Genomic DNA, 14,821 nt, shown 5'->3' with positions numbered 1-14,821 from the left:
AACACTGTGAATGAACAAACCCTACACCCTGGTTTCTTGAAGCTTTATCCATGTCCTCCCCACCATCACCCCAAAAGAGAATGCAGAAAGCAGAGCCAGACCTTCAGTTCTTTTTTTGGGGGGGGTTATGGATTCCTTTGAGAATTTGATGGACGCACTGGAACCCTCCCCAATGCCCCACGTGCATATTTGCATAAAATCTCACCCCCTGCCCGAACTGCTGTGCCCTCAGATTGTCCCCTGCCTTCTCTTCATCCCCACCATTCACCTCCTCAGGGGACCCTTCCTGACCCCTGGATCTCCCCTTCCTCTCTGCCCACCACCCAGGTACCCCACGAACCTTGACTCTAGCATTTACCACTATCTGAAACTACCCTGCTCACGTCCTTGTTTACAGAATTGCCAGTGACTGTCCCCCCCATCGATGAGTCCCATGAGGGCAAAGACAGGGAGTCTGCCTCGTTCAGCTCGTTATCCCACGGCCTGGCATGGAAGTCCACACTTGGTGGCTGCTGGGGGCATGAAGGGGGTTCACAGACCCTCTGAAGTCTACCATGTACCCTCAAGGATTCCAGATCAAGACCCCCAGTCGAAGATGCACTACCCTCCATGAATGCAGAGCTTAGGTGGAGGATGGCCAGCAGGGGGTCTGGGCACAGGCTCCTTGGCCCATTCCATGCTGAGCCCTGGGTTTCTTGGTCAGCCAGGCTGGGGTAAGAGTGAGGGTCAGCAAAGGGGTGCTGAACTGGCAGGAAGAGAACTAAAAAGTGAGAACTACCAGCTTGTTCCAAGGGGTGCTTGGCCCTTATCTTCCGCCTGTGAAAGCCTCGAGAGGAGTCCATCTTGGCACCTGTAGCACTTCCCTGTCCAGCCTGAGGTACCCTGCTGCCACTGTGCTCTCCAGCCATGTCCTCAGCACCCCATTCCCAGAATGCCACTTGTGCACTTCCCGCCTCCAGGCCTTCGCCCAAGATGCCCCCTCTGCCCGGCCTCCTTCCTCCCCACTCTCGCCACCTCCAAGGATACAGCCTGTCCTTTGTGGCCCTGCTCAGACACTCCCTGCCCCAGCAGTCAATCCAGATTCTGTCAGTGACTCACAAGTCCCCAGTCCCCTCACTTTCCCTCGGTATCTCTGTCTGGCTCTGACTAAATCCTGCATGGGGCAGAATGATCTGTGATTAAGTCTGTCTGCCCCAAACTGTGATGTTATCTGAGTCACCCACGACACCTCAACCACAAAGCCCAGCTCAGCACAGAGCAGCCAAAAGAGGTGTCCTGGAAATGTCAGGGTGGGTCAGATATTCCTGTGCCCCCTACCCCATCCCCAGGTTTGCTTTGTTCAATGAGAGGCCTCGGTGGAAGATCCCTGACAGGGAGAGGAAGAGGAAAAGCTGAGCAGAGGGGCAGTCACAGCTCCCCACAAGGAGCACCTACTGCCTGCAGTCTCCAGGCACTGTGCTGGAACCTAAGGCTCAGAGAGGTCGAGTGATTTGCTCATGATCCATCAGTATATTGATGGAGGCCCAGGTCTGCCTGATTCCAAAACCTTTAGTAAAAGCTGGAGACATTAAAAGGTTGGTAAATAGAGAGAGTGGTGTCACAATGGCCCCCAGAAACTGGGCCCCACTCCTATTTGGCACAGCTCCCTGTTGTGCTAGTGGCCCACTGAGTTGGGTCAGAGCTCCAGCTTAGAGAGCTGGTGATTAGGTCAACAAGAACCTCCTGTGGGAGGCAGAGGAGCAGGAGAATGTGTGGCGGTGAGGGGGTACCATATTCATTAAGCTTTCCCCGTCACCTTCTTCTAGCAGGCCCCTTCCAGGCCCCACGGTCAGGTAATTCTGCTGAGACTCAGAGAAAATAGCATAGGCCTTGGAGGAAGCCAGGCATGAGTTTAAATCTTTGCATTGCCACTGAGTCACTGAGGAACCTGGGGCATGTTGTCTTGCCTCAGTTTCCCTAGCTGTGATATGGGGAAGTACAGACAAATTGAGGCAATATGCAGCACAGAGTCTGATGTGTTGGAGGTTCAGGATGTGGAAGCTAGTGTTAGAGTGTTATAGTCACAAGGGAGGGCCTGCAGCATTTTCTGACAGCCATGCCCTCCCTCTCGAGACCCGCCCCCCATGCTGTCAGACATGAGAACTCAGCTGAAACCAGTGTCTGTCACCACACTACCCGCCGGGCTGCCTCCCACAAGCTGTCCCGAGCCACAGGGGCCTGCTGAGTCAGACTACAATCCCCCCCCTCCATCCTGTCGCCACCGCTGCCTCCCCCCACCCTTCCCCCTCATTTACCCCATCACACTGGGTATTTTAATTGCACCATCTCACAGCACAACGGCCAGCACCATTCCCGCTTTAGGAAACCATGGTCCAGAGGGCATGGTTTGCCCAAGTTCATACAAGGAGCCAGTGTTGAGCTGGGGCTGGAGCCCAGGTGTCCTGATGCCCAGCCCAGGACACCCAGCCAGGCCTGGGCTTGAGAGCCCTCTGCAGAGTGTCCGCCCAGCGGAACAGCTCCCGGACCACCTGCCCTCAGCCCACCCACCTTGGCCTTTTACACGGAGACCTCATCACCTCAACCCCAGACCTCCCAGTCACCATAGCCTCTGCCCCACTGTCCCCGTTCCTGGTCTACCTGATAATAATGGCCAGCTGACCGGGAGCTAGGCACCAGGCTAAGTGCTTTGGGACTTTCCGATTTTCCTCTTAAATATTTCTCATGAGTGTCTCTTCCCAACAGCTCTAGACTGGACCATGGCAGCAGCTTCCTCACTGGCCTCTCTACCTCCCCTTTCTCCTGGACTCCATTTTCCATGCAACGTACAAATCTGACTGTCACTACCCTGCTTAAAACCTTCTGTGGTTCCCACTGCCCGGGGGTAAAGTCCAAGATCCCTCTGCCTGGCACTCTGGGCCGGCCACACTCCTCACCACGTCCCTTCCCCATTGTGGACCCCTAAACTGGCCACCCACAGGTCCTCCCGATACACACCCTACAAGCCAAACTTCCACATGGGAGACAGGTTCCCACATGGCCTGCATGCCACCCACCCACCTTGACCACAGACTCTGCACTGCTCCCATATTTTCCTTTGCTGGGGCTGTTCCCTCTATCTGGAACGGCCTTTCCCCATTGCCCTGGTTGTGGGGCCCGAAGGCATCCTCAGAGGTCCCTCAGGCTGGGGCTAGTGGGCTTCCCGTGAGTGTGGGGCTGCTTTCTTGTTACACAGGAAGCCCCCAGACAGGAACAGTGCCACTACTGGGGCACAGCATGTCCTGGGTGGGGGGGTCTCAATAACATCAGAGCACAATCTTCTGTCCCTATACAAACCTCATCCTCCATCTTCCTAAAAAAAAAACTACCCAGGCCGTTGTCACCTGCAAGAACCCCTCCCCTCCACTAGTCTGTACTTGCTTAAGACCTCCCCTGTTCTTCAAGGCCCACCACCAGGGCCAAGTCGACTCCCTCCTTGACCCAGCAAGGCCCTGCAGGCCACAGGCCATCAGCCTGAGTTGGTACAGGGGTCAGCAGAGCACACCTGGACTTCTGTCTCTTTCCTCCTCACCACTGTGATGTTTTAGAGGCTGATAGCACAGTTCCCTTTTTCACACAATGAGGGATATAGACCCAACCTCTGAGACCCACAGGGGAGAAGTGAGTTGCCACGGTCACATGGTGAGTCAGGGGTACAGACTGACCTGGGGACAGTGGGCTGTCTGGTAGCAGGGTGTGATGGGAGGGTGTGGGGGTTGTGTGGGCAGCTCTGGGGTCTCAGTGTGACTGAACATCTGCACCCAACCCTTGTATCTAAAAGCTCCCTCAGATGGTTGGTATTATCACATTTGTTCCCATGGATAAAGGAAGTGCGGACATCACAGTGTTGGTCTGGGAGGGGTGTAAGCTCAAGGTCAGGCCAGGAACAGTTCTGACTTCCCTCTAACCTATTGGAGACTGAGCCAGGCAAGGATTCAGGGCCCTTGGCCAGGGGTCACAGTCTGAGGGGCTCCTCCTATTCTTCCTGGCACCCCCTTGCCACTCAGACTCTTCCCAGCCCTCGAGACTCAGAGCCAGTCCCATCTCCTCAGAAAAGCTCTCCCGAACTGATCCATCCCTGTCTCAGGACCTTCAACCTGGAGCAGATGGCCACAGCTTCATTTCTCCCACCCAGACTGGAGGTACTGGGGCCAAGCTGAGGACTAAACAATCTCACTGCAAGTCCCATCCATCTTGCTTTCTGTTGTCCATCAGCTTGAGGAGTGCCTAAGCCTCAGAAGGGGTTTGATAAATGTCATCTGCTGAAAAAGGTACTGGGGTGATAGCTGGTTGTCCCAGAAGCTGCAGGAGAGAGACAAACAGGAGCCTAGAGTGATGCCAGAGTTAGTGTTCCAGGTCATGGGATTGATTATTCTAGAGCTGGGAGGCAGGACAGACAGACGGCTGAGCTCAAGCCCCAGTTCTCCTGGTATTTGCTCGCAACACTGAGTCGCTGCCCCTCTGGGCCTCATCACCTCCTCTGTACTAGGAGGGGTGAACCAAAGTGTCTAGTCTAAGCATCTTCTCTGGACATTCTTGGTGATGGGGGACCAAAGCTGTAAGCCACAAAAAGAGTAAGACTCTCCACACCCCATAGGTAATTGAAAATAAAAACAAACCTAAACTGTAAAATAAGGAAAAGGAAGTTCAACAAAGTTTTGATTTTTCCAAGATGACTATTTTGATGTTTTTGAAATACCAAATATTTAAAATGTGTTGTGAATATATCTCAATAAAATTGAATTTAAAACAAAACAAACAAATGTGTGCTGTGCTTTTGTCTTTGGCATGCTGTGACCTGCCTCTGGGGTGATCTGGCCCCAGGGCAGGTGTTAATCCCAAATCCGAACCCAGCCTGGACTCAGCTTTCTCCAGATACTCTGTGGGGCTCACTGGCTACTGTGGCCCATCCTTCAGAGCATGAAGCCTCCCAGGAGCCTCTGAACTATGGACACCTGACTGCCTGTCCAATTCTCACTCCTGCCAAGCTTCTGACTGCAGCAGGGGACCCCCAGGAAGCCTGCCCAGATCACTGGGTGGGACCACCCTGGCCTCAGTCTCATCTGAACAGCCTTCTGGGGCTTGCAGCCCATGCTGTCTTGTCCCTGGGGCTTTGTGGGCAGGTGCAGCTCATGGCCTGGCTTGCCCAAGAGGCTTCCATGAGAGGATTAAAGGCCAAAATGGGACCCCAGAAAACAGGAGGAGGACGTGCCTGCCCCCTCCACCCACATACCGGTTCTCACTCCAGCCCTAACATCAGCAACAGGAAACAGACTCCCCCCAACACACAGGCCCTCCAGCATGCCAACACACAGCACCCACAATCTCGCAGGGTTCTTACCCTCATCAGCGGAACCCCCGGTCTGTAATAGCAGGGTGCTCTGCTGGGCTGAGCGAGCAGCATCAGCAGCCTCTGCCCTCAGAATAAACTCAACACAGACCTGAGGACCTGCCCAGAATGGGGCAGAGGGTGAGGGGGAAAGGATGGGTGATTGTCTGGAGGAGCTGGGTGGCGGGGAAAGGGTGGGTGACCGTCTGAAGGAGCAGGGTGGCAGAGCCCTGTCATCTGAAGCCATAGGATGCCAGCACTCTCAACACAGAGCCACAGAGGCCCTTCCCAGCAAGCCTGGAGATCTAACCCACAGGGAAAGAGAACTTCCCTGGGGAAGTTCCTCGCTGCTCATCTGTTGGCCCCTGACTCCCACACGTTCTCTGACCTCTGGCCCTGACTGAGCCCCATCAGAGACACAAGGCTGTGTTCTGCAGGCATCTAGCCGGGGCTGAGGGCACAGCAGCCCCCTAACTTACTGGTCATGTAGAGGAGACTGTGGAAGAGCCACATCCCAGCTGGAGCCGAGGGAGCTGTGTGCAAGCTGAGCCAGGATCCACAGGTGGGCCTCTGCCTGCTCAGCTTCCCTTCCTCTTAGCTGGGGCGGCCGGGAGGCGGGGACAGGGGCAGATACACAGGCAAGGACCCACCCTTGTACACAGCCAGCCGTGTGGCTTCCTTAGCAGCTGCAGGCTGGGTCTTGGAAACTTAGAGACCACTGTCAGTGGGGCCCCATCGCCCAGGCTTTGACCCATACTTTGGTAGAACGGTGTACTGAAGTTTGACTTGGGGCTTCTTTGGTAGATGTTTGAAGTGCAGATGCAATATTAATCCAGCCTGCTGTCTGTATCATCCACGTGAGTCCCAGTCCCCACCATCAGACACCTTAGCCCAGCTCCCAGCCGAGGGGGCTTGGTGCTGCTTGCCTCAGCAGTGAATGGGGTCTGCCCACCACAGGAAGTGTTCCCACAACCAGAAACTGGGCTCCTGCAGCTGGCCCATGCACTCAAGACCCTGGGGCTGTGGGGGGCTGGGTGAGTGGAAAGATCCAAGGCATTGAATAAAGTTACTGCCTCAATTAACCTTTGGGTTTTCTTTAAAATCTGGCTATATCATCATGATGCAGCAACGGATTTAATAGTGCTCTGGGCTATCAGAGTAAGAGGAGATAAATTCATTAATCTTTCAGCATACCGCTGATCCATCCCAGCATCCCAAAGAATAAACTGCCAACAGTGTGCAGCTCTATTTGAGAGCAAACTTCACAATCTTCGCAATTTTCCTGGGACCAAGTCTTTGTCACACAAGTTAAGTTTCTCTTGCACCCACTACCTCCAAGTGGCTGGAAGTTAGAGCCACAACAGGAGAACCCTCTGTGAGGGCGGGTTGTTCTTGCGCTGTCCAGTACAGCAGCCAGTAGCCATCTTGGGCTACTGAGCCCTTTAGATGTCACCGGTGCGACTGAGGAACTGAAGATTTAAAAATCTTGTTTAAACGTAATCTAAATTAAATAGCCAGAAGATTCCATGTCCCTCTCACTGAAGGCCTGCATCACCAGGAAGAGCACAGTGAAGTGTTAACATAAGTGTTAATATATGACAGAAGAGAGTGTTGACTTCATGACTACAGGAAATCAAATTTATTTTGTTTTTCACATTAAAAACTTGCTTGGCCAAAGTTCTTTGACAATCTAATGAAGCTTAAAACATTTTTGCTTTGCCTGCTTTGGTCTGACACAATACTTTCAACTTGTATGAGTGCTCCCTGATCTTACAGTTATTTGAGTAGAGATTAGAAGTCACCTTTTTTTACCCTGCACACCTCCCAGCAGAGAAGTTCAACAGCTGAAAAGCCAAGTTCCAAGTCTGATGATTTTCCTGCCAGATGACAATGAAGACTGTTGTAGATCTGCTTAACCTTGTCATAGGCCCGGTGGCGGTGGGGCTGCCACCTTGGCCTTCCTCCTACCACTCCAGGACTCAGTGAGCCCCCTCACCCCATCTGAGTTCAAGGGTGCTTGGTAGAGCCACAAGAGGACTCCTCTCCCCATCACTGGCCCAGTGCGAGGAGAGAGTAGCCCGAGGTCACAGAGCCGATAATGGTAGGGCAGGGCTAGAATCCAGGTCTGCAGTTCACCGGAACTTTCTGAAAGAAGCAAGACCACATTTGGAGTAGGTACTTCTGGACACCTCAGGAAGTCAGGCAAAGATGATGGGGAGCAGGGCTGGTTTCCACATCTTGGAAGATGTCTGGAATGCTGACTCATCCTGCATCCATCTAGGATGTATTTATCCAAACTTGCAGATGCCAGCATGGCAGATCCCCAGTCATGCACACACACACGGGCCCTTCAAGCCCAGCTGGCAGGAAGTGCTTTCCCCACAAACACAAACTTAAGATCCCAAGAGCAGAATTTGTTCTGTAATACACCCCTCTCGCACCATCTAGTACAAGGCTGGGCATTCAGTAACTGTGTAATCAGGACCAAACTTATCCAAAAGGAATGTAAAAATGGCTTCCTAACTCATTTTGCTTTAAAAAAAAATGTTAGGGACCACCTTGAGGGACATTCTACAACAAACCTTGACTGTATTCCTCAAAAATGTCAATATTATAAAAGACAAATAAAGGCTGAAGACCTGCTTCAGATCAAAGAAGACCAAAGAGAGGGCAACTAAATGCAGTGTGTGAACCTCTTCCTGGACCAGGAAAAAAAAATTGTTTTCAAAAACATTGGGACAGTTGGCAAAATTGAACCATGAACTACAGATAATTCTGTACTGATTAGAGAATATATTTCCTGAAATTGAGAATTATACTATGGCCATATGAAAGAATGTCCTTAGTCTTAGGAAATATAAACCAAAATAATTAGGGGGTACAGGGGCATGAAATGGTCTCAAATGGTCCCTCATTCAGAGAAAGGAGAAGACAAAGGAGGCAGAGGAAGGAGGGAGGGAGGGAGGGGAAGAGGGAGAGAATGAATGGTAAAATAAAATATGGCACAATGTTCTTTGTTCTACCCTTGAAACTGTCTATAATTTGAAATTATTTCCAAACAAAAAGTTAAATAAGGGATGGAGGAAATTCCTTCTAAACACATGTTCATCCTGAGGTAAAAGGACTAACTGCTCTGTCTTGGAAGTGAGTCAAAGGACTGATGCCTGCACCCACTGGTGGATGACTGGGTCCTCCCAGAGCCCTGCACACAGTCCTGCTCCCCAGTTTCCAGGCTCTGGGGATGTTTCTGATAACCCACTTACCTTAGAAACAAGGTAGATTCTGCAGCAGGACAGAGTTGGCAAAGGGGAGTTCAGGGCAGACTGAAGAGTAGCTGTGATCACTACCACTGACGGAGTGCTCAGTAGGGAGTGCCAGGCTTAGGGCCAAGGGCCTCACATGCAACCCTCAATGACTCCTCACAGCCACCCGCCAGGCAGATAAGGATGGCAGCTCAGAGAGGGAGGGTAAATAATCTGTCCAGGGCTACACAGCCAGGAAGTGGTACAGCAGGGACTCAAACAGGACTACCTCCTCAAATGGGACACTTAACCACCCTAGCCCTACTGCTTTAGACCCAGGGGTCTTGGCCTCTCCTAGCTTGTGAGCTCTTCAAAAGCAGAGACCTTATTCCAAACAAATGCCAGGATCCCTGCATTACTGGGCCACCTCCTTGAAAATCCCCCAAACAAAATATTTGGGGGGGTGAGGGCAGGGAAGAAGAGATGGAGTCAAAGGGGATCTTCTTGTCCTTTCATAATTGGGGTGGGGGGGGTGGGGCGGGGTGCTGGAAGGAGGGTTGCACTGGGTATGGGCAAGGGTCCAAAGGCTCAGGCCTCTTGCTTGCTCCTACCTCCTTCCTGCCCTTCAAACACTCCTAATGCTTCTTGGGGAAGTACAGCAAAGATCCTAGAACTCACACTAGAAAGATGCTGGAGATCATCCCAACTGAGCTCTTCATATGATAGACGGGGACACTGATGCCCAGAAAGGTGACGGGACTTGTTCAGTCTTTTCCAGTGAATATGTGATGTAGAATATGCCTCTAGGGCTCCCAGCCCCAGCAGTCATCCTAGTTGACCCTCCCTAGAAGACATTCTACCTGAGCTGAAAGTGCTGCCTCCCTTCACAAACACTCTTAAGAACCTTTGCTAACAAGGAGAGAAGGGGCACATCACAGGATTAACCATAACAACCCCAGGAAGGGACGGGAAGGCCCATGGTGTGGGCCTCTCACCCTCACTACTCTCCTGGGGGTTGTTGGTGGCCTGGGGGGTGGGGGTGGAGAGGACTATCAGTCTGAGAGAACACAAAATCTCAACTACTTATCTGGTCATCCAGAGAGAGTCTCTTAGAATTGCTCAAACAGATAAAACTCCAGGGAAAGCCATTCTCTTTGGTAGGTTAAATGCCATCCATACCCTAGGAGTTTTATTTATAGAACAGCAAAATCCCTCTTAAGAGAAGATTGGTGTTACCACCATTCCATGGGGATGGAAATGGCAGATTTATGAAAAAAAGTGAGTGTGGTAGAGGGCCGAGTCCCGGAGTTGGAGGCCTGGGCCTGAGTGCCACACCTAGACACAACTAAGTGGGCAGCCTCTCCAAGCCCGGAGCCCTCTACAGAATGGAGCTTATAAACCGCTGCAATCACCAAGGACACGATATAGCGGGAGCACCTGCTTCCCTGCACTATCCACTTGCTATGGAGCAAGACACAGAGATGCCTCAAAACTGTCTAAAATAAGGCTTTTGAGCCAGCATTTCCCTAATTGCTCCAAAAACATCAAAATTCTGTGAAATGTTCATAGAATTCCATTAAAAAATAAAAGACACCGCAGCATTGTTTTCTTCTTAAATATATTTTATAAACATGTAAGGAAACTTCTAGATGTTTATTGTTTGCCAGATTATGCAACAACAATCTGCCTTGGGTAGTGTGCTGTTCTCAAGATTATCAAAAGCATTGTCCCCTTAGTTTTTAAAAGAAAAAAAAATGGTTTAACTTCTAATTTACTTCTTGTTATATAAGGTTTTGAAAGTAAATGCATATGCATCAAATGTATTTGTGCAGCAATTAATCTGTGCAGCCACATTTTGCTGCTGACTTTAATCCGAAGTACCTGTTAGCATCAAAATGCTTCCTGTGAGAAGTTTGAGGAATGCTGCTTTAGGCAAAAGAGCTGCTACTGGGTATGAGTTTTGTTTCCTTTTGGATTCTTTGGACTGCTGTTACTTTTCCTCACCAACAGGATTAGAAGCTTAAAACTGGTTCAGTGTCCCTTTGGGAGCCTCTCACATATTTGCCAGCTTCCTTTCCTCCTTTCCTAGGACAGATGAATGCTTCCCTGGAACAACTATTCCAGACTAGCTGCATGCTTCTCTAGCAAATTCTTTATAGAGCTGGGTAAACTTCAGCTCAGATATGGTTATCATCAAAATTTGAACTTTATTAAGGCCTAATTAATGAGATTTTTCTTACGCAAGCACAATTTATGTACTTTTGAATAAACTTCCGCTTTTGAAATCTGGTGGTCTCATCTAGAATTAAATTAGTCTGCAGACAAAGTTGCCAAAGCTAGGGTGGTTACCACAATTCATTTACTCAACACTTAGTAAGCACTATTTACTCCGGGCTGGCCTAGTGGGAGGATACAGAGATAATGACACAGGCAAGAAGGGAAAATAAAACACGAAAATATTGTGTTATATGTACAAAACAGAAAAAGGAGGACTGGAATGTAAGGGGGCCCCCGGGGCCTCAGGAGAGAGCTGTTCCTGCAGATGGGGGCTTTAGGCATTAGTTCAAGCACTTATTAAGGACCTGCAGGATACCAGACCCTGAGGAACCACCGTGAGCAATTCAAACAATGGTACCTGCTCTCACAGAGCTTCCAGTCTAGCAAAAGAGACAAACTAGGAAATAGGGAATAAAGCCTATAGGGAATAAAGCCTATAGTATAGGTGTTGAATTGTGGGAGTACAGTGATTTCACATTATATACACATTCCACTTATGCAAACACAACCTATGGTTGTCTGAAAAAGTTAAAAAAAAAAAAAAAGGAAAAAGACACCCAATTTTACATTGTTTGGGCCCTTCCCTCTGCTGCCCCTCAGCACTAGCAGGCAGGAGGGCCTGCAGGGGATTGAGCCTCTGCTGCCCTGTAGCCTGCCTCAGTTATCCAAGAGCCTCTTGAAAAGTGAGCTTCTCACCTGAGTGTAATTCTAATGCTTAAAAATAAGTGTTTTCTATACAAACAACCTTAAATCACTTTCCCTAGTGCACAACCAAAAAACAAAACAAAACAAGTGATCTTGTTCCCACATAGGCACGAATTGACTAGGGTGGACCTTGAAATTCCTGTCTTCACCATGGCATCTCCCTCAGGATTTCCAAGAGGAAATTTGATGATACTTGAATTTTAAGTTAGACAGTGACTTTATAACCTAACCCTGGAATGAATGGAGACTGCCTTGTTAACCTGGCTCTGGAAGGTGGAAATAGCCTCCTAGAGGGCACCCTAAGACCCTGAAGAAAACGGAGAGTGTCACTGGGGGAGCAGCAGCACTGTGCACAATCTGGGAGGCCAGTGAGCTCTCAAAGGAGTTTGGAATTTATTCCAAGGGCCTGGTGACGCTTTGGAAGGGCTTTAAGCAGAGGAATAATAGGAGCAGATTTGTATTTAAGAGAGTTCATCCTGAAGCACATGGAAGGAAGCTCAACATCATTAGTCATCAGGGAAATACAAAGCAAAACCATAATGAGATACCTTGCACGATACACCCACTTGGATGACTATAATCAAAAGGTCAGATAACAACAAGGACTGGTGAGGATGTGGAGAAATTGGGGCCCTCAAACACTGCTGGTGGGAATGAAAATGGTGCAGCTGCTTTGAAAAACAGTCTGGCAGTTTCTCCAATGATTAAACATGGAATCACCATATGACCCAGCAATCCCACTTTTAAGTACATATTCAAGAGAAATGAAAATATATGTCCACACAAAAACCTGTATGTGAATATTCACAGCAGCAATGATCATGATAGCCAAAAAGTGGAAACAACAAACTGTCTACCAACTGATGAATGGATAAACAAAATGTGGTATATCCATACCATGGAATATTATTTGGCCATAAAAAGGAATAAAGTTCTGATTCATGCTATAACATGGATGAATGTTGAAAATATTATGCTAAGTAAAAGAAACAAGACACAAATGGCCACATGTATGATTCCATTTATACAAAATGTTCAGAATAGGTAAATCGATAGACACAGAAAGTAGACTGATGGTTGCATAGGGCTGGGGTGCTGGGGATATTGAAGAATGACAGCTAAGTAGTTCAGTGTTCCTTCTGGGGGTGGTGAAAATGTTCTAAAAATGATTGTGATTGTTGGCTGCACAATGCTGTGAATATATTAAAAGTCACTGAAGTATACCCTTTCACTTTAAATGGGTTATATGGTATGTAAACTGTATCTCAATAAAACTGTTACTCACCCACCCACCTACCCCCAAAAGCTCCTCCTGGTTGCAGTGTGCAGAATGCATTACAGAGGGTGAGACAAGGAGGAGACCAGTGAAGACGCTGCTATAGGGATGGAGCAGAAAACAGTGGCTGGACTAGGGAAGAGGATTTGTGAGTTTAGACTAGATAGCCAGGGAAGGAGAGTTGACACCTTGTGGTGGTGTCCACAAGTTCTCCTGGGTTCCTGGTAGCTCTTCAAAGAGAAAGGGGGAGAAACAGAAATAAGGTTATCTGCAATTATTATCAAGGATCAAATAAATCATTTAAAACCTCCTACATAAAAACACTAGGGTACAATTTGTTTTGTATGACTGTGTGGTATGTGAATATATCTCAATAAAATGAATATTTAAAAAAAAAAAAAAAAAAAAAACTAGGAGAAACACAGGACATGTAGCCCATGTCCAGGGGGAGTGCCTGGGATACAGGCGCACAAAGCTGTCTGCCAAGACACTGCCCTGACTGTCCATCCTTACTCCTATCTGCCAAGGAAAGAGCCTGGTGATTCAAGGCATACTCACAAGTGCCTGAGAGTGGGCTGGAGAGTGAGAGAGGCTAATAATGAGGTCAATAACTTTGGGAAATAAACTTAAAAGCTTGTAATATAATCTTCCAGAGTCTCTCTGATTTTGAGGGGAACTGCAAGGCTGCTGAAACGATTAGACCAATGACCCACGTGTGACTACACAATACCCTCTCTCCAGGAAACCTTCCCTGATCTCTAGCAAGAGAATGGTAGGGCTGAAAGGCCATAGGACAAATGGTGGGAAAGGGACATGCCTGAGAAACAAAAATGAAGTCAAAGAAGGGGCATTTTCTAAACACTGCAGAGACCATGTCTGTTGGGGACCCTGACCACAAGAACACCTCTGTTCTACTAGTAGACCCAGAGACTGTAATGGGTCAGGGACAAGTCCATGCCCACAACCTCATGTACCCCTTCCTTGTCTCCTTGACCTTCCCTCATGTGCTGCAGAAACTAGCACTCAACAGCCCACTGCAGCCACAAATTCAGAAAGAGCAAAACACCCTTGAGACACAGCAGCCAAATCATAAGCTCCATAAGCTCCGCTGCCATCCCACTCATTTGGTAGATGGGGCAACTGAAGCCTAGGCTCATCATGGAGCAGAGCCAGGGCTTGGCAGCCAGGTCTCTGACTCTGCAGCCCTTGTACTTCTCACTGTATCAACTCCCCAAACGTGGACCCCTCCTCAAGGACCTGGCTCTCAACTGTGTGCTTCACAGGGCAAGAAGAGCTAAGAATCCTCAGAAACCTTAGGACTCAACTGGCAGAGAAATCAGAACCACCTCTTTCCTAGAATCCTATTAGGGAGATGAAGCATATCACAGTTATACGTGCTAATCCTTCTGAAGGGAGGGAAAAAGCATGTTAACAAACAACATGGTACAATACAGTTTTTGTTGCAGCCCTCAAGTCTCACAGCCTTTACTTTCTTTATTAACAACAGTGTCCTGCATTCATTGGCACTAGTGTCATCACCTATCAACATGACCATTAGCTCAGCCACAAGTAAAGACCTCTAAAATCCAGGGTTGCATCATGACGGCAAGGAGCTGGGCCGTCATGAAAGGAATGGAGGCTTACTATCTCTAATTCCCAAGTTCTAGTGAATGGAAGTGAAACATGACTTTTAAGCCTGCAAAGAAACACAAAAATTAAGCACTTCAAAATAAAAAGCAAACAGGAAGATAAAATAATCTACTGCCTTTGTGGTAGAATAATCTGAAAGGAAAACAAACAAACAAAAATCTGAAAGGAGTTTAGAAACAAACTAAAATTTCTGTGACTATTCTCTTATTGCCAGTTTTGAAGAAGTCTTCAGGTACCAGAACTTGGAGGCAGAAAGAATAAATATCAACATATCACTTCTAAAGTGATAAACAACATGTCTCCATC

General features: G+C 48.7%; 1 protein-coding gene across 1 annotated transcript in view; it reads right to left on the bottom strand.

Moving 5' to 3' along the window:
• The window catches only part of ITGAE (integrin subunit alpha E), a 94,347-nt gene that overhangs the window by 78,967 nt on the left and 559 nt on the right, over positions 1 to 14,821 (bottom strand).

Source organism: Choloepus didactylus, chromosome 18, assembly GCF_015220235.1.
Source record: "Choloepus didactylus isolate mChoDid1 chromosome 18, mChoDid1.pri, whole genome shotgun sequence".
NCBI lineage: Eukaryota > Metazoa > Chordata > Mammalia > Pilosa > Megalonychidae > Choloepus > Choloepus didactylus.
The sequence above is the reverse complement of the archived record's forward strand: the minus strand, read 5'-3'. Positions and strand labels throughout refer to the sequence as shown.